Raw genomic sequence first — 25393 nt, forward strand, 5'->3', positions numbered from 1 at the left:
TGGAGCAGAGAGGGCACACACCACCCACACTAAAGGGCTGGAACAGGAGATTGACCCACAGCACTTCCATTGGCAGAGGGAAGAAAATGGGACATGAGTTTTGCTGCTTCTCTGAACACGAGCTCCCTCTGCTTCTCTCTAGCAGTGAACGAAAGGATCACGGATGTTGACAGACGTTTGGCCAACCAGAGAGTACTATCAGGTAGTTATTAGGAATTACTGAATAAAAACCTCCTCCCCTCCCCAGTGTTAAATAGGTTCCTGAAGGAAATTTCAGTTTTCCATTTTTGTTTTCCCTCACTTCTTCCTTGTACCCAAGGGATCTCCTTACCCAAGTGGTAGGGCTGAAACCTCTAAATAGCTGACTCTATCGAATGTACAGGAAGTTTAAAATTTGTATATTGTTTTCAAGTTCAACTGGCTGTACACATATTACAAGATACTGGTTTCCAGGCACTCCAATTCTTCACCTGTCTGGATTCAGACTGCCCTAGGGAGAAACAGAAGCTTGTAATAAAGACAGAATTATATAAAGCTTCAGGGAGACTAATGCAGAATAATGTAGAATTCTATGCAGAATAATTAGTAAACATGATAAACCAGCTTTAATTATAGTTTCTAACAGCTGATTCCAAAACTGTATTGTCACTACACCCAAAGAATGTCCAAAGAAAATAGTTTTATTTTCTTTGATAAATGAAATGACCAGCAACTTGATGTGGGTGATATAAATAGTTGATGTGCTCTTTATAGGTTCTGCTGCTAAAATGTCTTTTCTTGAACACTGATCACTGTAATGCCTTTCTCATCTCCCACACACTGACCTTTCAAATAGAGATCTAAATCAATGGCTTTAATTTTTAAGCAATCTTTTCTATTTTTATCTGTTTAACCGCTGTTTTCTAAATAATACAGAATAGAAAAATATAATAATTATAGGTTTGACTTTAAACCACACTATTCTTCCAAGGGTCCAAGGCTTTCCCCCTTATTTCACTTATCCTAATTACAAATATTGCTGTTCTTTTATTTTAAAAAAAATTTTTATTATTGTTATGTTAATCACCATACATTACATCATTAGTTTTTGATGTAGTGTTCCATGATTCATTGTTTGCGTATAACACCCAGTACTCCATGCAGAATGTGCCCTCTTTAATACCCATCACCAGGCTAACCCATCCTCCCACCCCCCTCCCCTCTAGAACCCTCAGTTTGTTTTTCAGAGTCCAGCATCTCTCATGGTTCATCTCCCCCTCCGATTTCCCCCCTTCATTCTTCCCCACGTGCTATCTTCTTTTTTTAATTTTTTTTAACATATAATGTATTATTTGTTTCAGAGGTACAGATCTGTGATTCAACAGTCTTGCACAATTCACAGCGCTCACCATAGCACATACCCTCCCCAATGTCTATCACCCATCCACCCCATCCCTCCCACCCCAACCCCCACTCCAGCAACCCTCAGTTTGTTTCCTGAGATTAAGAATTCTTCATATCAGTGAGGTCATATGATACATGTCTTTCTCTGATTGACTTATTTCGCTCAGCATAACACCCTCCAGTTCCATCCACGTCGTTGCAAATGGCAAGATTTCATTCCTTTTATGGCTGCATAATATTCCATTGTATCTTCTTTATCCATTCATCTGTCGATGGACATCTTGGCTCTTTCCACAGTTTGGCTATTGTGGACATTGCTGCTATAAACATTGGGGTGCACATACCCCTTCGGATCCCTACATTTGTATCTTTGGGGTAAATACTCAGTAGTAATATTGCTATTCTTTTAAATAAAGATGTTTTGCCCAAGACATGTCTCCAGAAGGTACTTCTCCAGGAGGCACTGCAAGTAACCCTAAAAAAGAACTTTCCCTTCTTGTCTCTAAGCTCTCCTGGAGCTATCGCACACAGCACTTGGGTCTCCTTTCACGTCCCAGTAGAGAGGTGTGCTATATGAAATTATCACTCTCAGAGAATGAGGATGGGGCCAGGTATTCCTGGGAGAACCACAGAGCAGAATAGGCATGTGCTGGGCCCAAGTTGCGTTCAGAAATTGTAACTTGGACCAGAGAGTGATGGGAAAGAGAAGACCTAACATGACAAATCAGCATTGACTGTTTTACTCTCCAACCTAACACTGGCTATTGGTTATTCTACTCTGGTCCTTTTGGTATTAACTCTAACTATAGTCCTTTGGAACACATATTCTGCTTTTAGCTCTTCCAAGAATAGAAAAAGATAATAATTTGTATCTACCAGCAGGTGTTGGGGCATTTGCCAGGTGTTTCCCAGAGTGGCCCTCTTTTGTCAAGGTGTAGGAGGGACATGGGAGAAGGAGTCAAGGTTGCCCTGTGCCTCACTCCTACAAATCTTTCCCTTCAGAACATCCTTCTGGCTTCCAGGGCATCACTGTTTCTGAAAACGAAGAGTACCTTTTTGAAAGAAAAAAGGGAATGAGACAAACTCTGTTTAGAGTATCTTTTTTGTCTTTCTTTTTCATGGTGTGGCATCTTTTATCTCCATTCATTCATTTAATTGTCCAATCAACATATATCTGGGCGTATATCACATGCTCATTCTGTGCAAAGCTCTGTGGACAGAGCAGTGACTATGGCATATAGGGTCCAGCCTTTACGGAACTGAGTCTCCTTGAAACTTGGCTTCTTTATCTGACACTGTTACAACCTCTTCACAGCCCCTGGAGTGAAGTTAAAGCAGTTGAAAGAACCCTGACATTTGGTAATGGCTTCAACGACCTATTGCTGCCTAACAAACCATAATAAGCTCTGTGCCTGAAAAGGACCACCACCCTTTCTTTGCTCACAATTCTGCAATTTGGAAAGGGCACAGCTGGGTGGTTCTTCTGCCTTCCCATGACGCAGCTGGGGTTAGACATGTGGTCACCTCTAGCTGTGAGTTTGGCTGGGGCTGGAACGGCCAAGATGGCAGGCAGCATGATCGCTCATCATTTGGTGGGCCAGCCCGGGCTTTTTTATACTTATTCTTTACAGCCTGGATCCCAAGAAAGAAAAAGCGGAAGCTACAAAGCCAGTGAAAGCCAGGGCTTGGAAGTCCCAGAACATCACTTTCCCTGTACTCTCCTGGCCAGAGGCAGTCACAGGGCCAGCCCAGACCCAAGGGGAGAGGAAAGAGACCACACTCCCTAATGGAAGGAGTGTCTGGAATGAAAGGAGCTGTTGGCAGTCATAGGGGGAAACACTCTGTCATAAGCCACCCTTTGGCCACAATAATTCACACCCACACGCCCACACACACAGACTTGTGGAGTACACTCCCTCCCCCCACACTGTCGTTCTGTGTAGCACTGGCTCTAAGGACCAGGATCTAATGGTAGACACTAGGCGCAGGTGCAGCGGAGGCATTTTAGATGCTGCTCCTCTTCCTCTAGAGACCTGTGAGCTGAAAAGACGAGTTACAGACACAACGTACGATGCTGAGACAGGGATAAGTTAACTACAACAGACACTCGTATTCAAAGCGGGGGAGCGAGAAGGCACAGAGCAGCCACCAGCCCTAGCAGTTCTGAAAGCCAGCTGAGCACTGTCACCCTCACTCTGGGAACCCAGACCGCTCCGCCATTAGGGGCTGGTTCTTTTCCCCGGGAGCTGCTTCCCAAACCACTGTTCCTGGCTCCCTGCTCCGGGGTGCAGACTATGACCTTTGAGGCTTCCTTGTCCATAAGCCACTGCCTGCCCTTTATGGTCCAACAGCTCTCTCAGCCTGGGTCCTGTCCACAGAAAGTTGGGGACCCAATGGTTTGTTTTGTTTTGTTTTGTTTTTTACATTTTGAACTGTCTCTTTCCTCTTTAGTTCAGGCTAGCGGTGGTTTCATCAATAGAGCTGTCTTCAACATTTTGTGGGTTTCCTATGAGTCTTAACAGAGTTTACTTCTTGCCCTCGACAACTCTGCCCACAAAGCAACATCTATAATTCTTCCAAGAACAAACTTCTGTCTACTTTGGGCCTTGTCGAAGTAGCTGCTGTTGGACTCCCCTGAAGATTCTTCTTAGAAGCCCTTTTGGCTAGATGAGAGGGTCTATGAAACATCTTAATGTGTAGAGGCTTCAACATAGTCTGGATTGGATTTTTACCTCGAGGCCACATTCGAAAGGCAGGCCCCTGAGGCCATTTCTTCCTTTGAGACTGTTGCTGACAACACAAAATCTCCAAGGCCCTATTTCCTCTACATTCTGCTTGAAAACGGAATAGTTCCTTTTTTAACACATCTCTCTCTCTCTCTCTCTAGTAACACCATCACACATCACTAAAAGAAGCCAACTGATACTCTGAACGTGCAGCTTGAAACTCCCCTTTGCCAGATCTACAAGTTCATTAGGTACATTTTCTGTCTTCTGTGTTTTACTGCTCACAAGGGATGCCAAACACTTTGCTACTACACAGCACCACTTCTCCAGCCTGCAATACGACTTCCTCACGACCCTCAGAGCCTCCACTGAGAGTCTCCTTCCCAGACCAAGGAGGTACATCAACTAAATGCAAACGCAGGATCCTGGATTGGATTCTGAAACGGGAAAAGAACATTACCAGAAAAACTGGCAAAGTTCCTACAAGGTCTGTGGTTTATGTCAATTTCCTGGTTTTGATCATTATTCTCTGGCTATGCAATTTATCACTATTTGGGCAGCTGGGTGAAGAACATGAATGAACTCTGTGCCAGTTTTGCAACTTTTGTGTAAGTCTAAAATTGTTTCAAAATAGAAATTTAAAAAAAATAGTGAATTAAAAAAAAAGAGACAGTTTCTTCTTCACCTCTCCAACCTCTACCCCATGCCTGCTCCCAAAGCTGATGCCACGTGTCTTAGATTTTTGTTAAGCCAACATCCAACTCCCAGACATCGATTTCCATTATTTATTATACATAACACACTACCCAAAAGTGTGGCAGCTTGAAACAGCATGGACCATTTTCTTTCTCACCATTCTGCACTATGGACAGAACACAATGGTGACAGCTTGTTTTTCCTTTGTGTACTGTTGGCTGGGGCAGCTTGACTGGGGTTAGGGGACCCGAGATGACTTCGAGCACAGGGCTAGTGGTTCAGCTGGAATGGCTGAAATAGCGAGGGGCTGGGCCTGTCTCCCTCTGGAGGGTCTCGTCCTCCAGAGACACGCTGCCTCCATGAGGCCTTCCTCTTCAGCACAGCTGTCAGTGTTCTTTACATGGTGATTATCGTCCAAGAGAGCAAAAACTAAAGTTGCCAAGTCTAGGCCCAGAACTGGAATAGCATCATTTTTGCCTTGTTCTCTTGACCAAAGCAAGTAACGGAGGCTGTCAAGATTCCCGGGAGGGGAAGAGACTCTACCTCTTAGTAGTAAGCATGGAAAAAAATGGAGGAATCGCTGGTGGTCCTCTCCCACCATGACCCCAGCCCACTCCTTTAGAAATGTCTCCTCAAAACAATCTTCCATGGTCAGTTCTTCCTGGAAGCTCTATCATTTTTTTAATAATTTTTTTATTATGTTATGTTAGTCACCATACAGTACATCATTAGTCTTTGATGTAGTGTTCCATGATTCATTGTTTGCGTATAACACCCAGTGCTCCATTCAGTACGTGCCCTCCTTAATACCCATCACCGGGCTACTCCATCCCCCCACCCCTCTCCCCTCTAGAATGCTCAGTTTGATTCCTGGAGCCCATAGTCTCTCGTGGTTCATCTCCCCCTGATTTCCCCCCATTCATTTAAGAATCATTGCTATCAGGGCGCCTGGGTGGCTCAGTCTGTTAAGCATCTGACTCTTGATTTCGGCTCAGGCTGTGATCTCAGGGTCCTGAGACCCAGCCCTGAGTATGGGCTCCATGCTCATTGGGGAGTCTGCTTGGGATTCTGTCTCTTTCCCCACTTGTGCTCTCTCTCTCAAATAAATAAATCTTAAAAAAAAAAAAAAAAAGAATCATTGCTATCAGTTGACAATTTGATTAGCAACTATTTTCTGTTTGTTATCTATCTTGTTCCCTAATCCTATAATTTCTTCACTGGCTCTCTCATCCATGTTACATGCATATTTCTACTCCAGGATTAATGCATGCCACAAAATTATCCATGAAAATTCAGTGAAATAAAACAGAAGGGATAATACATATATCTGTGTTTGCATAAACCCATGGAAAATATCCAAGAGAATAAACAAGAGAGAAGATAACACTGCTTATCTCTGACTACAGGATGGGGAGGGAGGGCTTCAGAGGGAGGAGAATTTCTCTTTCCATATCTTTCTGTATGGGTTGAAGGTTCTTTACAATGATCCTTTAGTGTTTTCATAAGGTAAAAAAGTGCCCAATAGAATTAAATCTAAAAATCAACAAATGCCCATTATCAGAAGAATATCAAATAAACCAGGGAGAGAGCTCAACCCTGATTTCATTTTCAAATAAATGAGCATACTAAGGGAGTTCTAGCATTTAAGACTGAATGCCTGTTTGGGTCCACTGCCACAGAAATACTTGAGAATATCTGTCATAAATGGCGTCTAGTGTAGCTGATGTGTGCACCTTACCCTGAGTACCCTCTCTCCCTAGATCAACTGCCTCCCCTAAATCTACTCTGACTCTGTGCTATTGAGTAACTTTTGCTGCTCAAAGAAAACATAAGAAACACTCATCTGGTATCACAGTACAACCACGATTCAAGGCAGGGGCAGACTACTTTGGGATCCGGGAGTATAAGAGTAGGAGAAACCTCAAAAGTCCCTTAGTTCACCAATCCCATTTTACACATGAACTGAAGCCCCAAGGGTTTATATGCCCAGATTACTTAGCTATTCAGTGAGGGACCCTGCATTGCAGCCTGGGAAAATTCCTGCTAGTCCATCGGTGAATAAAGATGGGAAGAAAACCTCATTTTGATAAAAACCCAAACAAGTTAATTAGAGAGAAATTTGGTTACAGATAGCTTTTAAGTTTTCAAGCCGTGAACAGGAGTGAATGAAGGGAACAAGAAGACTGCCTGAGGCCCCTAAATAGAGTCTAGAATAGGGCAAGACAGGGATAAGTAAACAATACAATTACTGATGCTCACTCTCTTGCCCTGAAGTGGGGCAATTCATTAGACCAGGAGATTAGGGTTCTAAAGATCAAACGTGAAAACACGAATTGCTATGCGTTGCTAATTTGCTTCTCCTCCTCAGTGCTAGGATCATTGGGAGAGTATTTCCCAAGGACGTTCAAGAGGCAGCCCTTATATGTGGCCTGACAAAAAAAAAAAAAGGAAGGGAAGGCCGAACGCCGTTGGGAATAGAGGGAACACTGCCACCTGCTGATGAGCCAGAGACGGTGTAAATGGCGCACAGCATAGTCAACGGGGCATGTCCAGCAGGACGCAACACCACCCAACGGGTCTCTTTGAAGTCTGAACAGGTCATTGCAGAGAGACAGTTGAACTTTGGATTTCACCAGGCCAGTTTGCCCCAGAGAAGGGTTAGTTTGTTTCTGGTATGAGAGTAGGAGAGGCTGCATCCCTGCTTGCCTCTCTTCCACGAATATTGTCGCCTATTAGTTCTGAACTTTCCCCTAAAACCTAAACCTCAAAATAATAAAATATACTTGGCTGAGACTAGATAAAAGGGATTGGAGAGGAAAGAGCAATACAGAGAAGTTTATTCGAGTGACACGTTCATGTGGTTAAGAATTCCCAGTGGCTCACTAATACACTTCCCCAGATAAAGGTCTTTTTTTTCCCTTTACTCTTCCCATTTCTTCCTCTTCTATTCTTTTCTCTTAAAGATTTTATTTTATTTTTGAAAGATTTTATTTATTTTAGAGAGAGAGAGAGACAGAGAGAGAGCAAGCTGGGGGAGGGGCAAGAGGGAGAGGGAGAATCTCAAGCAGACTCTGCACTGAGCGCAGAGCTGACGTGTGGCTCGATCTCATCACCCTGAGATCATGACCTGAGCCGAAACCAAAAGTCAGACGCTTAACCCACTGAGCCACCAGGCACCCGAAGATTTTTTTTTAAGCAATCTCTACACCCAATATGGTGCTCACACCCTACTGTCTCCTAGCCGCATCACTATCTTAATCAAGAGTCGCATGCTCCACTGACTGAGCCAGCCAGGCGCCCCTTCCTCTTCTATTCTTATACAAATACACGTACACTGAAAGGACAATTGAAAGAGAGGACTGGGAAAGGTGCTGATCCTTTGTGTACAGCCTCGGTTTTTCCACGCTGCCATGGACTGAATGTGTGTGCCCTCCCTGCCTCGAAATCTTAGGTTGAAACTCACCCCCAGGTAATGGTATTAGGAGGTGGGCCTTTGGGAGGTGATTGGGTCGTGAGCGTGGAGCCTTTACGAATGGGACTAGTGCTCTTAGGAAAGAGGCCTGTCAGAGCTCCCGCCCTCTTCCACCACGCCAGGTGAGGTCACCTGTGGAAGACAGCCATCTCTGAATCAGGAAGCTCGCCCTCACCAGACACGAAACCCGATCCTGCAGGCAGGCTGCTCTGGGACTTTCAGCTTCCCAAACTGTGGCAAGTAGATTTCCATTGCCTTGAAGCCACCCAGGCTACCGTGTTAAGTGGTAGCAGCCCAAACGGACTAACACACCCTCTTCCTTCCATCCTTCTACTCTCCTTTCCCTGCCCTCTTTCTTGCCATTATCTTTTGTCCTATGCCCATTTTCCTCCTACTCACCTCTACATTTCAAGATTCTCCTTATTGGGGTGCCTGGGTATGGAGCCTGCTTAAGATTCTCTCTCTCCCTCTGCCCCCCCCACCCCAACCACACACACTCTCTCTCTCAAAAAAAAAAAATTCTCCATATTAAGATAGTGATGCGGCTAGGAGACAGTAGGAAGGGGACATTCGCAGCACTGCCCAGTTACATGGCTCCAAGGCCCGTACCTCCCATTGTACATTATGCTATTGCTCTGTGCCTTTTGATTTTTCAACCACGTGAATATGGTATCCTTAATTTACATTTAATTTTTTAAACCTAACCTAGTGGGGCCCAGTGGAGAGCGGGGGCACTGTTTAATTTCCACGGTTCCACTTAATGACAAAATAAAGCACTTCTAGATCCTACCCATCATAGCCTTTTTGTTAATGACGCCTTAGGATTAGTAAGTTCAAAAGGTACTCTCATTGTGATTTAGGTTTTTCTATCTTATAGCAACCTCAGAAAGAATACCATAGAAAAACCTAATGTTGTCAGATCTAGCTGAGGGAAATTTTATCTTTTCTAAATACAATAGGTAAACAGTTTTCTTTGGTGGATTTTTGCTAATTCGTTGTACTTAAGTATGTTGCATTTCTTAAAAGATACACAGGTTTGGGCGCCTGGGCGGCTCAGTGGGTTGAGCGGCTGCCTTCGGCTCAGGTCATGGTCTCAGGGTTCTGGGATCCAGCCCCACATCTGGCTCCCTGCTCAGCGGGGAGTCTGCTTCTCCCTCTCCCTGTGCCCCTCTCCCCTGTTTGTACTCTCTCTCTCTCTCTGTCATATAAATAAAATCTTTAAAAATATATATGTGTGTACAGGTTTTACATTTCAGGAAACCCAAGAGGAAAAGGAGATCTGTAAACAAAAGGTCGTGATACTTAACAACTAATTTGGGAATATTTCAAATCCTTAACATAAATTTTATGAAGCTGGGGAACTTGGGAGGAGGCAGGAAGTTAGTAGATAGAAACAGTCTATTTTTCTAAGGAGAAAACAAACAAACAAACCCTTATTTTCTTAGCTCTAAAACTTAAGTCTTATCTGAAATTACTTTCCTGGACATAGTACCTTTGTCTTGGCTGCCTCCCAGGGTGCGGTCCCAGGCCATTGGCTGCTAGAGCTCATAGGGCCACCCTCTTCCTAGGTCACCTGTTGCAGCAAGTGGAAGGGAGGCCTTAATGAAGATCTATCTCATTATTAATGTGTCCTTACAGACTTGCTAACTGTAATATATTTTATAGCTCTATTATTCAGTCTTTATATTTTTTAAATAACTTGTAACTGTAAAATAGGATTATCTGCATTTCAAGTCCTGTTTATTTTACAATGTTGAGGCATTTGTCCTATTAACTGGGCAAGCTTTCCTTATGATTTGAATTTGGCACATTAAATCTGTTTTTAAAGTAGAATTCTCCTGCCTGAGGAGGACCGTTACTCTATTTTTGAAATGTATTGTCCCTTTTAACTATATCCAGAAATTTGGAAAACAGAAAGTTTTGCCCAAAGAATAAGCTATATGTTAGTAGCTCACTTACCTTGGCAGCTTACTTGACTTGGGTTTGCTTGGAGATGCTAGGTCAAGCAATCCTGACCTCTAGTTCTTCCAAACTGCACAAAATATTTTTAATAACCTTCTCCTCTAGACATCTGTTTATTTTGCAATGAACAATTAAACGCATTTCTGCTTCAGGGCACAGAGCACAAACCAAGTAGAGTGCTGTTTTTGTACCACCTTGGTTGATGGAGACTCATGATGCCCTTTAAAAGAAAGAAAGTTATGAATGAAAATACTTTCAGAGGTTGTCCCAAAGCAAATTATAGAAATTAAATGTCTCCTAGAACTCTGGTGGATTACCACTCACTGGCCACCAGTCATTTAAATACAGTGATCATGGGATTTTCCCAAAGCTAGAAAACTCCTATGAATCACATATGGGGATTCTCAGAGGGAAACTCTCCCGAGTCCTTGAGAAGCAGAGCAATGTCCTCAGCGACGTGGGTTTGGGGAAATGGTCACATAGCGCAGGAGACTCTAACAATAGCAGTTCTGCTGCTGGGGATAAACCTCAGAGTAGGAGTTTCAAACTGGAGAACGGAGGCACACAGATCGTTTTCAAGGGGGGATAATTCCAGATCTTTATCTTCCATGTCTGAACTACCTGAGAACCTGTGGAGTCAAGCACCCCTGTGGTTCCTAATCCCTACCTCCCATTCATAGTGGCCCTTTCTCCCTCTTTAGAAGAGAAAGGCACACCTGTCTTCTCTATCTGAATGCTCAAGGATATGTTGCCCCAAAGGGTAAAAACCTGCAAGAAGCTAAAGAGACGATCCGAAATAATATCAACATTGAGAATCTGAATGAGTCTACTGACTAACAAACACTTTGAACATTAGTTTAACATTTCTTGTTTCCTAGGGAACTGAAGGAAGACCTAAGCAAACTGCCCACTGATAAATCATTAAAAATAACACCACTAAGTGATGCGGGACATACAATGTGGAAAGCTTTCAAATAAATGAGTAACATCACTTACTCAATTTATTCTAACCGTCATCTACTTATTGATGTACGTGAATGATAGTCCTCGGGGTTTATAATATAAAAGCAAAAACTGGGCGTAAACTGATGCTGAACCCGTCTCCTAGAAATAAGTAAAATTCTTTCATGATATACAAACTGATTTCTTAAAGTTCCATTGATATTTTTTATGTTTCAATGTGATCAACATTTAAAAGCATTTAATTGGTCGATTATGAACTAAAAATAATAACTCAATTCAGAAAAATTGTTAACGCTTTGGAGTATTATGGTCAAAGAAATTTAATGTAATTTAAGTTTATATATAAAATTTGTTATAGAGAAATATGGTAATGTGATCAATAAAAAACACTCACACATAACACATATAATGTATGTTACATTCAAATAAAAGCCTGTGACAAGTAGAAAGTTCAAGTCCCAAAAGAAAAAGAAGTGACGTAGAATTTCCCACTGTAAGAGACCTTGTTCATATCGTTAATGTGTGATGGATAAGTGAGTATCAGATCACTATGGTATTTATACACCATTGGATACATTTAAGAATTCCACTTTTATTTTTTGAAAGATTTATTTATTTATTTGAGAGAGAGAGCCAGAGCCAGGGACCAGGGCAGAGGGACAGGAAGAGAAAGTATCAAGCAGATTCCCTGCTGAGCACAGAGCCAGACGCGGGGCTCCATCCCAAGACCCTGAGATCACGACCTGAGCTGAAACCAAGAGTCGGATGCTTAACTGACTGAGCCACCCAGGTGCCCAAAGAATTCTACTTTTAAATGTTAATGTTTCCATTACAAGGAAATTAATTCCTTTGCAACTAAAAGTTATGATAAAAAGTTTGATTCCAATTCTAAAATGTGTAAGGAGGAAAAGTTTTCCCAAATTGTGGGGTAAAATGTTTGAAGACCCCTACTCTACAGAAACTTTCATAGATGTCATAAAACACTTACATAGGGATGTTCATAGCAATATTATTTGAAATAGCAAGAAGTTAGAACCTAAATGTCCATCAATATGGCTGAATAAAATGTGGTATTTTCATGCAATGGACTATTACATGCCAGGTTAATAGGAATAAATTAGATAAATATATCAACAGGGAAGTATCTCGAGATTTACCAGACTCTAGTAAAATGTGATCCTCAGAATTACAGGGGGTTCATCTTTCTCTCCTTTCCTATCCTTCTCACAACAGAAAAACCAGTCGAGGAGGCAGGAGCTCCATAGGCTATGTGACATCATCCAAACCTTGACCCTGGAGCAGAGAACTTTGAATGGGTGTGTAACGTGATCGTATCACGGTTATGATCCTGAAGGCACCACAGTCTGATGCATTTTAATGACTAACGCCCTGCCGGGAGTGCAGGGAGGGGGATTAAAAGGGCGAAAGAACCAATTAGGAGGAAAAGTATTTCCTCATCGTCTTTCTGAAATCTCTCTACCTGCCTGGGAAGAAGTAAGGTTATGTGGGGTGGACAGAGGAATTATTAGTGATCTTGCAAATATCAAATGGTGAGATAAGCAGAAAGTGACTCTTCGCAAGAAATTCATTCTAGGATAATAAAATCCTAGTTCACAAGTTTGTTTCTGTAGGAATGCAAAATCCATAATGCCCACTAATAACAACTAAGTTCCTTGCCGAATTTCATTCCTCTCTTTCTGTTTAGAAAAATCTACTTAAATATTTGAATAGTTTCTCTTTTTTTAAAGATTTCTTTATTTGAGAGAGAATGAGAGAGAGAGAGAGAGCACATGAGAGGGGGAGGGTCAGAGGGAGAAGCAGACTCCCCGCTGAGCAGGGAGCCTGATGTGGGACTCGATCCTGGGACTCCAGGATCATGACCTGAGCCGAAGGCAGTCTCGTAACCAACTGAGCCACCCAGGTGCCCCTGAATTGTTCCAAAAGTAAATCCTATTTTCCAACTGACCACAATATAAAATTAGTGACAACAAAAAATGGGGATAAGAGCAATAATGATACCATCCACCACCATTTATTACTAACATTTGTTGATAACATTTAGAAATGTAGAAGGTCATTAAAGGGCATATATAAGGTCTTGTGAAGACCTCTGGCATGTTTACATTTTCTCTCTTCGGTCTCTGCAAACATGGTTTTATAAGGACAGCCTGGGGTAAGTACTTACATATTATATATTATATAAATGATAAGGAATATTTATCGATAACATACACTGTTAAGTGATCTACACAAATACATCTTCTGTCTTTCTTACAACTTGACCCTATCCTCCTCTCTACCCCAAGCATTGACTGAAAAGTCATCCCTCTCTTGTAACATCTGAGGCTTGATGATCATTTCTGCAGCCTTCCACCTTCAGCAATTTGCTCCCGAAGGTTCCCAGTATGCTGCAAGTACTCTCCCAGAAGACCCATCCCATCAGTTTCCTAGACACGCCCCCGCAGGCACAAACCTCCACGGGGAAGCAGCCTTTGCACCTTCGCCCCTTAGCAAAGCGGAGAAAAGGGAGAAAATGATGTCACTGGACGGCCTGTATTCATTGACCCTCACAGTGTGTGTGTGAAAGGAGGGCGCAGGGTTGTAGCCCTTCGCAGCCCTGGACATAAAATTAAACTGCATTTGCCATTGCTGGCAAATATTTCCAACTTTTTGCTGTGCTTAATAATTTCCTGTCATTCCATTCTTCTCCTTGGGGCATGGAACGGAGCATTTCTCGAGTCAGACACTCTTAGTGTTCGTTTAGGCAAACACACTCAACCTGAGTCACTTCTTGTCTTCCTTCTACACCATTCCTCGCTGCCTCACCCTGAAAACGGACGTACTTACCCATGTATACTCAGACCATAAATTCCTTGAGCAGCTATTTGGCGTGGAGGTTAAAAGCACAGTTTCCAGAGCCAGATGGTCTGCTTTCAAATTTTGCTCCGCCGCGTACCAGTTGTGAGATCTTTGGCAAGCTGGTCCATCTCCCTGCAGGCCAGGGTCATCCAGCGTCTAAGGGGGACAGTACTAGTACTAGCGGATGGGGCTGTTCTAAGGGTTAGGTGTGGAGCTATGCAGCACTCAGAACAAGCCTGGCACGTGGTAAACACTGTAGGAGTGTCCACTGTGAGCTGTTACGGAAGGAAGAGAGAGCTTCTGTTCCTTTGCTTTTGCCCGGCTGCCCCCTCCAACACCTTGCACGCTGCCTGCCATTTGGTAAGCTTTCAGTAAATGCTGAATGAGTGACGAATAATTATCAACACGTGCCAGATAGGAGATGGTAAGGAAACAAGCACTCCCTTCACCCCAATCCTTCAAGATGTCCCAATAAACAGTACTTTTAAAATAATTTTATGTCGTGGGCACCTGGGTGGCTCAGTCGTTAAGCGTCTGCCTTCAGCTCAGGTCATGATCCCAGGGTCCTGGGATCGAGCCCCGCATCGGGCTCCCTGCTCAGCGGGAAGCCTGCTTCTCCCTCTCCCATTCCCCCTGCTTGTATTCCCTCTCTCGCTGTGTCTCTCTCTGTCAAATAAATAAATAAAATCTTTAAAAATCTTTAAAAAAATAAATAAATAAAAAATAATTTTATGTCTTTTATTGATATATCTTATGTTGTACCTGTGTGGCAGTTAAGAGTTTAAACAAGCAGCATTGGCCACTCTAAAGTCAGGGCCTGGTGATCCAATGGTCCAATCACAGTGACCTGCCACATGCTTGAGTCACAGGCCCAACATTGTGACATGAGCAAGAATGCACACGAACTCCTTCTTCCACCCATTCAAAGTTCTCTGCGGGGGGGGTGGGGGGGGCTGGTTCATAAGATGCCACCTCCCCCGCAGGCTAGATAGTTTCCTGGATAATGTCTCCTACCAACTAGAAGGATGCTAATCCCAGCTGAACTGTGCAAAGAGCAAACCAGCCGGGGCTCCCCAAGAACCCCCCTGATTCACAGCAGTCAGAAGGTACAGTAACAGAACCTAAAGGGCACCTAGACTCTCGAGCTTCAGCCCTGACACCTCCTAGCCCCATCTCAGTCTTCACTTCAGTGAAGCTACTCCCGCTTTGCACTGACGTTTCTTGAAGGTTAGGGGGAAGAAAAAAAAAAACCTCTTGTGTAAACCTTTGTCCTTCTCACAATGCCTAGCACAGTTTTTTACCAGACACTCAGTTAAGGATTTATAAACTCAATAATTGAAAGATTACGTACTTTTTCAAATACACACTTAAACATACAAATACAACTTATCAGCTGGATATAATATAATCCTTAGGTAATAATATTCATATATTACATGACATTAACATGTCATGTTATATGAACCTTTTCTTTCAATACTTTGGTGTGGGGTATTATCTGGAAAGGCCTTTCTCACTATTTCTATCTTTTGTTTCCCAGAGGGAACATCAACAGAGGAAATGTCCATCTTAGTTAATATTCTGTGCTCTGAAGGGGGTGGGAGCAGGGAGCAGAGCCTATGATACTGTTTTAATTACAAACCAAACACAGTAATATACCTTACCTTTTCCTCAGCTGCAGCATAAGTAACCGAAATGCCCAGAATGTGGACTCCTAATTTTATTCAAGAGGCTAACTCTTCTCTTTCAAACAGGTTCTGGTGAAATTATTTGTTTCTAATACTGCTCTTTTGATTTTCTCTAAGATGGAAGTGGCCAAATCACAAGTGAGGTTTAGTTTCACAAATTATACATATTAATTCTGGAACAATGTAATGGTTTAATAAAACTCTAGTGGGGGTGGGTTGCAGCATTCTTATTCTAGAATAAGTAATGAGCTTTTATTTTCAAGGGAACCCTAGCAGAGTGAAAGCCATGCCTTCTTGCCAACATGGGCAGAACTAAAGCTCAGTCTTAGGGAGCAGGACAATATGGTGGAATAGGAATGGGGGTGGAGAGAGCATGCAAGGAAGAGATGAGAGGCGGAGGAAGGAAAGGCATTACCCTCGAGGATCAGTGGCTCCTTTAGAGCCTGCTCTACAGATTAACACAAGTTCATAGAGGTAAAAGCTTGTGCAACGGGGAAAAAGAAAAGGGAACAGGTGAGATGGAAAAGATTAGTGGGAGAAAAAAATGGAAAAGAAAGTCCATCTGGTGGAGAGCAATAGAGCATGACCTGAAACTGCCTTAGGTACCAAAGCTCACTTCTAGAGTCTTCGGCTCACTTGAGACAATAACCTAGTTCCAGCCTCATTCCACTCCAATTATGAGGACTTGTCCTTCATTGTTGATGGTCAAGAATGCCTAGTGTTCTGTTTATTTTCATATATGAATTTATTCAAAACTATTACCTGCCAACGACAAGCCTTTATCAAGTGAGCGAAGCAGGGTTCCATAGCTCCTTTATCTTCCTTCTACTCAATTACGTTTATTCAGCACTACTCTCATTTCTGGTATTTTACCATGCTGTATGTGAAAGAAATGGACTGTGGGCTTCTCACCATATGCACTTCGAAATACGCTTCTTAAAGACACAAAATAAATAAATAAAAATAATTGGTCCAAAAAGGACCTGGGCCGTTTAGCCTTGAGGTTATTGACAGCGAAACACGGAGCAAATTGATTCAAGGGGACCAGGACCCAAACAATCAAGCAGCAAATTAATTCAAAACATTGACATATCAAAAAATATACATATTTGAGACATTATAACTAGACAATAAAAAGCATTAAAGCTACCAGTCTAGTTTTAGGGGATTGTTTCTTTTTCTGTCTGGAAATTCAGTTCAGTAAAAATTGTTAATAAACCTTGCAGAAAATATGCTCGGTGGAACTACGCAGAACTATGTGGAAAAGCTGTGGCTGAATTGGGAAGAGTGACACGATATGTAGGGCCATGATTTTTTTTCATGAATATTTTGGCAACCGTCTTAAGTGAGGCTGGATGGCCATAACAAAGTAACTTAGACTGGGAGGCTTACACAACAGAAATTTAGTTTCTTACAGTTCTGGAGGCTGTGAAATCCAGTATCAGGGGGGTGGCCAGTTCAGCTCCTGGTTTGCAGATGGCACACATGGCAGGGAGTGGGGGAGGAAGAGAGAGAGCACAAGAGCAAGCGCCCTCTGGTGTCCCTTTTTTATAACGGCCCTAATCCCATCATAAGGGCCCCATCTCCATGACCTCATCTAATCTTAATTACCTCCCAAAGGCCCTGTCTCTAATTGCCATCATATTGGGGGTTAGGGCTTCAACATATGAATTTTGGAGGGACATTAACATTCAGTCCATAACAGCAAATAAAATATGTTATTCCAGTTCTAGGTAAAAGGAATAAGCACACTCTACCCTGCTTTTCTCACTGAATGTACCTATGAGACCTGGATGGAACACATGGAACAACTCTTTGAAAAGCCTATAAATAGTAGCAGGTGAACTAGGAAAGAAGATCAGAACTCAAAGCACCACTAAATCAGCAGTGAGTTGTTTGTTTTTTTTTTTTTAAGATTTTATTTATTTAAGAGAGAGAGAGAGAGCACGCAGGAGCAGGGGGAGGGGCAGAGGGAGAGGGAGAAGCAGACTCCGATGAGTGAGGAGCCCAACATGGGGTCCTATCCCAGGACCCCGGGATCATGACCCGAGCCAAAGGCAGATGCTTCACTGCCTGAGCCACCCAGGTGCTCCCAGCAGTGAGTTTTCTGCTTTGTTTTTTCCCCTATCAGAATCCCCTGGTCACTAGATGTAAGGCAGCCTGAAACTCAGAATGGGTGCCAGGGCTCAGAGAAAGCTCTTGAAGAAGCTTTCCAGTCCTGTTCTGGCTCAAGGATCAGGAAAAGCACTTCCTAATACTCAGAGAGTGTCCAGGAAATCTGCCACTTTTTCCTGTTCTTTTCTCTGTTCTCTCAGACCCCAGGCCCCAGGAAATCCTGCTGCCCCAGCAGTAGTAATGACTACCATGGCAGTGGGGGCCCACAGGCACCAAAATCTCTGAGGGAGGGAAACCTTCCTCTATGGAGAAGCTGTGGTCCCAGAGGCGTGGGCAAAATCACAGTTGTTTTCTCTCTGTCCTTCTATTGCTTGGTCCCAGGCATGGCACAGTCTCAGGAAGTAGGCAGGGGAACAGGATAACTAAAGCACTAGCTTTCTGGTGATGGGAGTAAAAGAGGAAGTCCAGGGAGCCAGGAAGGATCAGAGATCATGGAGAAGGAGAAACTCAGGAAAGTAAGAGATAAAGTTGATTATACTCCTAAGCTCCCCCTCAAGCCAGAGCTGAGCCTAAACTGTACCAAAGACTCTGGGCCCCGGAGGCGCCAGGGTGGCTCAGTCATTAAGGGGCTGCCTTCGGCTCAGGTCGTGATCCCAGGGTCCTGGGATAGAGCCCCGCATCGGGCTCCCTGCTCCGTGGGAGGCCTGCTTCTCCCTCTCCCACTCCCCCTGCTTGTGTTCCCTCTCTCGCTGTGTCTCTGTCTGTCAGATAAATAAATAAAATCTTTAAAAAATAAAAACAGACTCTGAGACCGAACTAAAGGATGGGCCACCACACATGTCCCAGACTGATCACTGAGTAGTGGCACACATAGAAGATAGATCCAAATAGTACTACAAATGCTTTGAAAACAGAATGGCCATTGAAACCACAACCCACAGAATATTGGTTAGAATTTGTAGCTTGAACGCAACTACCTCTATTGCCTGCTAGAACAAAAATATCAATATCCTGCATAGGATTTAAACAAAACCCAGAGTCTTATAATATTCTAAATGTCTGGGATACAATTCAAAATTATTCAGCATACACAGAACCAGGAAAATCTCAACTCACATGTGAAAGACATTAACAGAGGTCAATGCACATATGATACAGATGCTGGAATTAACTAACCAAGGCTGTAAAGCAGTTATATAAAAGTGTACCAAGAAGTAAGGGGAAATATTCTTAAATACAAAGAAACAGAAGGTAAAGACAACAAAATTGAAATTTTATAACTGAAAAGTAAAATAACCAAAATAAAGAACTCATTGGATGGACTCAATCCCAGAACAGGGATGACACAGGAAAGAGTAAGTGAATTTGAAGATAACTCAACAGAAATTATAAAATCTGAACAATGAAGAGAAAAAATAATGGGAAGAAAATGCACAGTGCCTCAGAGACCAATGGGACAAAACCAAAAGATCTAATATTCATGTTACTGGAGATCTAGAAGAGGAACAGAAAGAATAAAATGCAGTAAAACATATTCGAGTAGATTAAAAATTTCCCAAATTTGGTAAAAAATATAAACTTACAGATTCAAGAAGCTGAGTAAACCCTAAACATGAGAAATCCAAAGAAATCCATGCCCATATATAGCATAATCAAACTGCTAATGATTGAAGACAAAAAAAAAAATATCATGGAAGCAGGCAAGAAAAAAAAATGACACATTATTTACAAGGCAACAACAATTCAGTGACTACAGGTTTCTCATCAGAAACTATGGAGGGTAGGAGTCCGTGGGTGGCTCAGTCCTTGAGCGTCTGCCTTCAGCTCAGGTCATGATCCCGGGGTCCTGGGATTGAGCCCCACATCGGGCTCCCTGCTCTGCGGGAAGCCTGCTTCTCCCTCTGCCCCTCCCCCTGCTCCTCATGCTCTCTCTCTCATTCTCTCTCAAATAAATGAATAAAATCTTTAAAAAAAAAAAACTGGTCCTTTGAGAGAAATGAAATTCATAAATCTTAACCAAAAAAAATATATAAATTATCATTACCAGGAATCAAAAAGAGGATATCACTATAGACCCTATAGATATTACAAGGGTATTAAGGGAATTCAATAAGCATCTCTAAACACATAAATATGACAACTTAGGTAGAATTAATAATTGTTGAGAGCAAACTACCAAAACTCATCAAAAAGAAAACAGACAACCTAAAGAATCCTATAACTATAAGGACATTTTTAAAAAACCTTTCAAAATAATTTTCCAGGCCTAGATGATTACACTGTAGAATTCTACTAGACATATAAAGATGAAAGGATACTAATTCTATACAAACTATTCCAAAAAATAGAAGAGGACAGAACACTTCCCAACTCATTTTTATAAAACCAGCATTACCCTGATACCAAAACCAGACAAAGGCAATACAAAAAAAAAGCAAAAACGAGCAAAACAAAAAACCAACAAAAACTCTAGGTTAATATCTCTCATAAACATTGACATAAAAATCAAACAAAATTTTAGCAAATTGAACACTGAAGCATTTTTTTTAATTATATGCTACAACCAAGCAGGGCTTATCCTGAAAAGGCAAAGCTGCTTCAGTATTTTAAAAAACCAACCAATGTAATCTATTATATTAATAGACTAAAAAGAAAAGCTACATAACCATATCGATTGATGCAGAAATAGCACTTGAAAAAATTCAACATCCATTCAAGATTTAAAAAAAAATTGTCAGCTAACTAAGAAAGAAGAGAACTTCCTCAACCTCATAAAGGTCATGTACAAAAGGCTAACATCTAATATCATACTTAGTGATGTAAGACTGACTACTTTCCCCTTCAGATCAGGAACAAGGCAAAGATGTTCCTTCCCACCATTGCTGTTTAACATCATACTAAAACTCCTAGCCAGGGGCGCCTGGGTGGCTCAGTCGTTAAGCGTCTGCCTTCGGCTCAGGTCATGATCCCAGGATCCTAGGATCAAGCCCCACATCGGGCTCCCTGCTCAGCGGGAAGCCTGCTTCTCCCTCTCCCACTCCCCCTACTTGTGTTCCCTCTCTCACTGTGTCTCTCTGTGTCAAATAAATAAATAAAATCTTTTAATAAATAAATAAATAAAACTCCTAGCCAGTATGATAAGGCAAGAATAAGAGATAAAGGGCATGCACATTGAAAAGGGAGAAACGAAAATGTCCCTACTTGCAGATGACATGATTGAAACCAAAAGTAACCCAAAAAACTCCCCCTAGAACTGAGTTAAGGAAGGTCACAGGACATAAGGTAAAAACACAAAAACAGTCTTATCTGTATACCAGCAATGAACAACTGAAATTGATTTTTTTAAATCATTAGAATACTCCAAAATTATTTAAATACTTAAGAATAGATTTAACAAAACATAAGCAGGATCTCCACGCTAAAAACTACAAAATACTAATAAAAAAAAATTTTAAAAAGCCCTAAACAAATGGGAAGACCTATTGGGGGACAAGAAACTTAACTCTCCAAGCTGATGCACAGATTTAACTCAATTCTATTAAATATTCCATCAGAATTTTTGTGGATACAGGCAAGCTGATCCTAAAATTAACATAGAAATTCAAAGGAACTAGAAAAGACAAAAAAAGTTTGAAAAAGAAGAAAAAAATTGGAGGAATCCCACTACCTGATTTTTAAGTTATGCTCTAAAGCTAGATTAACAGGACAGTGTGGTCATGGTGAAGGGGTAGTCACATAGATCAGACAACAACTCAGTGTAACAGAATAGAGAACCCAAAAAGACATCCTCACAAATATGGCCAATTGATTTTTGACAAAGGTCCAAAGGATCATCTTTTCCACAAAAAGTGTTAGATGTTCGTATACTTAAAAATGAACCTTAACCAAGGGGGCGCCTGGGTGGCTCAGTCATTAAGCATCTGCCTTCAGCTCAGGTCATGATCCCGGGGTCCTGGGATTGAGCCCACATCGGGCTCCCTGCTCAGCAGGAAGCCTGCTTCTCCCTCTCCTGCTCCCCCTGCTTATGTTCCCTCTCTGTCAAATAAATATATAAAATTAAAAAAAAAAAATGAACCTCAACCTAAACTTCACACTTTATACAAAAATGAACTCAAAATGTATCATAGATCTAAATGTAAAACATAAAACTTGCAGAAGAAACCTTTAGAGAGAGTCATCATGACCTGGGGTATGGCAAAGAGTTCTCACACATGACACCAAAAACATGATTCATAAATGAAAAAAAGTGATAAACTGGACTTGATCAAAATTTAAAACTTTACAAAAGATACTAGTAAGAGCATAAAAAGGTAAGTTACAGACTAGAAGAAAACATTTGCAAATCACAGACCGACAAAGGCCTTGTATCTAGAATACATAAAGAACCCTCAAAGCCCAACAGTAAGAAAACAACCTAACTGTAAAATGAACCGAAGGCTTGTACAGGTGTTTCACCAAAGTAGATAAATGCATGGCAAATAAGCTCATGGAAAAATGTTAATATCATTAGTCATTAGGGGAAATGCCATTTAAAACCACAATTAGATACCTATTAGAATACTTAAAAAATACTGATGATATCAAGTTCTGGTGAGAATGCAGAACAAATGGGATGCTCATACATTCTCGTGGAAATGCAAAATGGTCCAGCCATTGTGGAAAACAGTTGGGCAGTTACTCATAAAGTTAAAAATATGCTTATCATATGACCTAGCAATGCCACTCCTCAGTATTTATTCTAAGGAAATAAAAACTTCTGTTCACATAGATGTTTATAGCAGCTCTCGTCATAATTACCCAAAACTGGCAGCAACCTAAATGTCCTTCAGTGACTGAATGAACAAACTGTAGTAGGATGGAATACTACTCAGCAATTAAAACGAGTGAATTATTGACATATGCACATCTTGGATGAGTCTCAAAGGCATGCCGAATAGAAGAAGCCAGTCTCAAAAGGTTACATGCTGCATGATTTAATTGCTACGTCATTCCCATAAAGACAAACCTACAGTGATGGAGAACAGATCCGTGGCTGCCAGGGGTTGAGGAGGTAATTACAAAGGAGTCACACAAGGTAGTTTTTAAGGAGAATGAAACTGTTAATGTATCTTGATTGTGGTGGTGGTTATATGAATCCATTGTATCAGAATTCAGAGAACTGTAAACACACTCACACACATATGCACACCCTGTCAATTTTACCATATGTTAATTTAAAATAAAACTCAAATAGGATATACTGTTGTTATAATATTTGAAAACAATTTGTATCAGGATAAGTTCAAGATTCAGAGGCATCCACTAAGATTCAATGACATGTAATATTCCTTTCAATCCTGAGAGAATGTGATTCCTTGAAATTATATCCTCCTAAAAATATATCTAGATCTTCCCTAATCATTTCTATAACACTGGAGGAGGTGTCTTTACCAAGGGAAAAATGCATGTGTCTTATCTTTCTTAATATTGGTTTGTTACTTCAGTGAGAGAGATGTGTTCCAAGCTTAACACGCCACTCAGTATGTCAACAGTCAATGAAATTAATAGTAAACTGTACCATGTAGAAGAGGTATGGAATTTCCTACTCTTGAATTTACTTCCTAGAGAATGAGATTTTAAAATCCTCTTTAAAAAAAAGAGGTAAATTTTTTTCTGTTAATAAAAGTACCAAATGAACACGTAGGTATAGCTAAATCTATGTCCTTACTTCTGCACTCTTCCTCTTCAGCTCTCAATTGAAACATGATTCATGAGAATCTATGTGAGTGTTTTCAAAATTTGTCAGTGATCTCTCACTAACTGGGGGTGGTGATAGGTACATTTCTGAAGAGTGCCTTGTTAGCTAAAACCTGGCAAGTTCAAGGTTTCACAGAAAGTAGGGAATTTACAAGAGAATAAAACAATAATATTGATAATAAAGCAGAAAAGACTATTTTCCTTCAGTAGCTCATGAGCTCATATCCTGAAAGCCATGATCTGCTATGGAAGATGGGGTTTATTTTATATTAACCACACTTCTTTTTGAAAAAGTTCTTGATGTAGCCCTTAGTATATTGATATTAAATGCTTTCTTGCATTTACTTTCTCTCTAGTACCATTTTTGCAAGCCTTGGCAACATTCTTAGTAGCCAGCTGGTCTCTCCACAAAAGAAGGGCATGGTTTCTCCAGGCCTGGCCTCCTACTGTTATTCTCTACTTGTCATATATGGACAGGGTGGAGAAGAGCAGACCTCCTCCATCTTTACCATCTGACCTTAAGATTGGGATAGGGGTGCAGATGAGGGTAGGGGTAACTGGAGCTAAGTCCTTTAATTTAAAGGAACTGAACTCTTCCAGACATACACAGATCAATTATTTTACAATTCAAGCATACAAATGTGAAACCACATTGTGACTAAACTAGGACGGGCAGAATGGTGGCCAACAAGGGGTTACTACACAAATCTCAGAAACCTTCCTCACTTAGTATTTCCAACTCTACTCCCAAACGTAGAATTCAAATTTAGCATTCATTTGTTGGGTCCCAGGGGGGGAGAAATTCAAACCGAAGTTGCTTCACACTCAGGCCAGAGAGAATCACAGAACCGTGGAATGACGAAGCTGGTAGAACTAGCTCAGTTCCAGAGGAGGTGACCCAGAAAGGCTATCCGACATGTGACAGGGCCACAGAGCTGACCCTTTCATTCAGTATTGTCAGAATTTCTCAAATACTGTACTCAATCATCTGCATCTTGCATGCTTGAAACTATTTTGAGAGAGGCTGTATTTGTACCTGACACTCTGGACTTGGCAATACTTTCCTGTATCGGGTACAGAGACAGAATTTGGAGACGGTCACTAAAATGGAGTATCATAGACCCCCACCCTCCTATTGAATGAGGAAGAATGTCTCTGGAGAGGTTTTTAGTTGTCTCCTGTTTTTGTCTACATGTGTGAGTTCACGTGCTGGAAATGCTTATGATTCACTCAACTGAAGAAATAGGATTATTTACTCTTTACCGCTCCCCCCTCCAAAAAAAATGAACAATCACTGTATTTCATGACTTTAGACACCACTCAAACTGTTTCCCCGTCTACCTCCAAGAGTTCTAGGAAAGGAGTCGGGGAAGGCTCCTTCAACACTAGCCCATGAGGACAGCATGATAACAGACTACGGAAAGCCAGTCTATCTAGCCCAAGTAGGACTGAATGAGGGATGCATTGGAATGTGGAAAGTGGAACACTGTCCAGCCTGAGATTCAAGATCATCTAGACAAAATTCTCATGTTGCTTTCAGCCGGTTAAGAATCATTAGCATCTCTTCTGCTTTTTGCACACCACCACAGGGGGAAAAAACACTGTTGGGGGGTCAACCTCTTTGTCTCCTTTCCTTAACTGTCCCCTTTGTGGCCCCCCTCCCCATTTACCTGAGAACACAGAAGACATAAAGAAACAGGTATGGGCCATGCCTCTGGCACTGGACTCATTCAGCATTGACTGCTCTCAGAATAGTTCTGGAGTTTAAGCTTAATCATTAGCAGCGGACTGGA

The 25393-nt window shown here is 41.7% G+C and overlaps 1 long non-coding RNA gene across 3 annotated transcripts in view; it reads right to left on the reverse strand.

Annotated features, from left to right (window-relative positions):
• Positions 1-1453: 1453 nt before the first annotated feature.
• The window catches only part of LOC118555336 (uncharacterized), a 30285-nt gene continuing 6345 nt past the window's right edge, over positions 1454-25393 (reverse strand). For 2 of the 3 annotated variants that reach the window (XR_004926915.2, XR_013449778.1), the window contains exons 5-7: positions 11236-11343; positions 10237-10459; positions 1454-4546 (exon numbers count right to left, since the gene is read on the reverse strand). This is a non-coding gene — a long non-coding RNA (uncharacterized LOC118555336). The remainder of the gene's footprint in view (positions 4547-10236; positions 10460-11235; positions 11344-25393) is intronic. The other variant, XR_004926917.2, reaches the window with a different exon arrangement.

The sequence above is a fragment of the Halichoerus grypus genome, chromosome 7 (assembly GCF_964656455.1).
Source record: "Halichoerus grypus chromosome 7, mHalGry1.hap1.1, whole genome shotgun sequence".
Lineage (NCBI taxonomy): Eukaryota > Metazoa > Chordata > Mammalia > Carnivora > Phocidae > Halichoerus > Halichoerus grypus.